The sequence below is a fragment of the Mastigoproctus giganteus genome, chromosome 1 (genome assembly GCF_048544385.1).
Source record: "Mastigoproctus giganteus isolate SK-2022 chromosome 1, ASM4854438v1, whole genome shotgun sequence".
Taxonomy (NCBI): Eukaryota; Metazoa; Arthropoda; class Arachnida; order Uropygi; family Thelyphonidae; genus Mastigoproctus; species Mastigoproctus giganteus.
Window position 1 is genome coordinate 225,892,135 of NC_143575.1, and position 3,165 is coordinate 225,895,299.

Genomic DNA, 3,165 nt, shown 5'->3' on the forward strand with positions numbered 1-3,165 from the left:
ACCCTTGCCTGAGAACGACTAACTCAGCCACGTTGTGAAAAAGACCCATAAAAATTCCTCCCATTATCGACGAGATTAGAAACCAGGTCTTTTCTACCCGTTGTGGGGAGGACGGTGATTCTACCAACTGTGCTACCCAATAGTGCCACATCTCGATTTATACCATTTAAATTCTATATAGCCACTTACAAAAAAGGATAACTGAAGTTTCTTCAGTGTATTATTTTGATATTTGACCCGTAAACGCATGTGTCCATATCAGGAATGTTATTTCTGATTTTTAAGGAATATCTTAAGGATAATGTCTAAAAATGTTGGACAATGGCTGACATCTAGTAGTTTAAATGAGGAGGTACTTAATCCTCGTGTTGGTAACAACCTTTTTGATACATGCAAATAGAAATACAGTATGCGGGTAGTTCAAGTAGATGGTGGAAAGCCCTTGATCAGTCTATAAAGCTAATAAAACTTTATGGGTTGTTGTTTTTTTTTTGTTTTTCAGGCAAAATGGGAAGCAATTTTCTTACCACTTGGGCTGAAGAAGGTCTCCATAATACAGATTCCAGTTACGTTTCAAGTCTACTTTCACACTATCCTACTAGAGATGCTAACAGGTTGGCCCACCTATCTAGTGTCTGTGCACTAAATAGGTGGGTCATGTATTTGTTCATCTAAGTCTTGATATATAAATATGTAAGGGTAAAAGAGAAATAATCAAACATCGCACCAAAAGATTTTTATTTACTACGAAAATTATATCTGAATGGCTAGAGGAATATTCTTACGAACATCTATCCTATCCACTTAGTTCTTCAGAGCTCAATCCAATCGAGAATATCCGGTATATGTTGGAAAAGGCATTATTTCACGTGCACAATTCTCTAAAGACCACAACAGAGCAGCTTAACACTATAACGACGGAAGATTTATCAAATCTGGAAGTGGCCTCTGTTAAACACCTACTGGAATCCAGACCACGACATATACGTGCTGTAATTCGACAAAAGATGGCCCTACTAGGTATATATTAAAGTTTCTAAATTTTTGGCCAGTGAGTGTAAATAAATAAAAACATATATCGTTAAGATATAATGATACTTACCTTTTCAGACAATTTTGTTAAGTATTGAAAGGTACTCTCGAAGGGTACAGTCTTTATCGTTCCATAAAGTTTTACGTTTCGTTAGGATAGGTAAATATTACAGTATATTAAATTCAAATGGTAGAAGTTATCATGTTTTGTTTTTTTTAATTTTACGTACGCAATAAAATTCCTTTTCCATCTGTTGATATATTTGAAGTGCGGCATATTCAATGCTAGCTAACCAATTTTTACTACAACTAATCCCAAGTAATTGAAAAAAAAATAATCACAGATGGCAAAGCTCTGAAAATATAAACTTTATTAACTTTCAAGGTGGAAGGACTACACATTCTTAACGCAATGGAACAACATTCGCAAACATTGACCTTATGTTCGATATTTACTAATATACAAAGAATAATTATTTTACCTTCAAATCAAATTCCAAATGACATCAGTTCAGGTTGAATTCTCATGAGAATTCCAACACTCCTTTTCCAATCCTGTAACTTTTTCTGAAACTTCCCACAGCTCACGTGCGAGAACAGAATCCCTTACCTTTGAAAAAACGAAACCAGGACTGCAATCGGAAAAATACTTCCCAGACACATTTTCTAGGCTTTCTTCTAGGGCCAAGTGAAGGGTTGTCTGGGCCCCTTCCCAAGGGCTCTTTAAGTAAGGATACAACAGGGGCAAGCCAATGTATTTAAACATTCCTACACTGTGAAGAATCATAGATGTGCGCACTGCTCCAGGATGTAGAGCATTCACTGTCACACCAGATCCCTGCAGTCTTCGACTTAGCTCGACAGTGAACAACAAGTTAGCCAGTTTAGTGTTGCAGTATGTCCAGAAGTGGGCAGGCTTGTGCTTCTCGAATTTCAAATTGCCGAGGTCCAAGGTGGCTATCCAATGTAAACAGGATGACACAACTATAATGCGAGAGGGAGCGCTCTTTTTCAGGACCTCCAACAGAAGGTTGGTCAGAAGAAATGGACCAAAATGGTTGGTAGCGAACAACACCTCCAATACGTCTTCTGTCATTTCTGAGCTGGATACATCAGCAATCCCTCCATTGTTGATCAAGACATCGAGACGTTCCTCAGTTTTCTTGAAGTCCTCAACAAAAGCCCGCACTGATTTCAGGGAACTCAGGTCCAGCTGTTTAATAACCACGTTATCTTTACCAGTCGACTTCACGATGTCTAGGGCCGCCTCCCTTGCGCGTTCCATACTTCTACAAGCCATGATGACTCGTGCATTCCTCCGGACAAGTTCCCTAGCCGTCTCTTTACCAATGCCCGAGTTCGCCCCTGTAATAACTACAGTCTTTCCCGTCATATCTCGCTTACTCCTGCATTTCCCGAGGCTAACTCTGCTATAAATTTTTAGGGCTAAAGCGACCATGAACACGATAAATAAGAGATATTTGAAGAGGGAGAGTAGTAAGGATATCATTTCCGTGCCTTCTCTTTGTTCGCTTAAAGTGAAGCAAATGCCGTTCTGAAATTCACTGCAAGGAGTTGGCTGCTTATGAACCTATGCTTTCTTTTTCTACCAAACCGGTTCTTTAAGTGGATGTATAAAGTGAACCAAAGTTACACGGTAAACGTTCAATTACACTGTGCAAGATAAAAACGTCCCCACTGTACATTAGTCCACCTATCGGTCGGTTCCCTTACTTGGAGAATACTAGTTATAAATTATGGAAGGTGAAATTATAATAACAAGTACTGGAATTACGAAATTTACAAGTAATATCTTGACTGTGTGCCTGGCCTGCCATCTGTCGACAACCTATAAAACTTCGAACGCGCATGCGCACTGCAAACCGGAAAAAACATCCCGTTCAGGATAGAGGTGTTCGTTGCTGAAAACAACTCTGTTTTGAGCTATTAAATTTGTTTCCTTCTACGTCTAGCTCTTAAAATGTGAACTGCGATAAAACTGGATTGACGTCAATTTCATCTGATAACTGTTATATATACAGGGTGATTCACTACCAGTGCGACAAACTTGCAGGAGATATAGGGGGCACCTCCTGCACCTCCTGCAGGAGGTGTAGGGGGCACAAAGACGAA

The 3,165-nt window shown here is 39.3% G+C and overlaps 1 pseudogene; it reads right to left on the minus strand.

Moving 5' to 3' along the window:
* Positions 1–1,543: 1,543 nt before the first annotated feature.
* On the minus strand, positions 1,544–2,491 carry LOC150091560 (retinol dehydrogenase 11 pseudogene; annotated as a pseudogene).
* Positions 2,492–3,165: the final 674 nt, after the last annotated feature.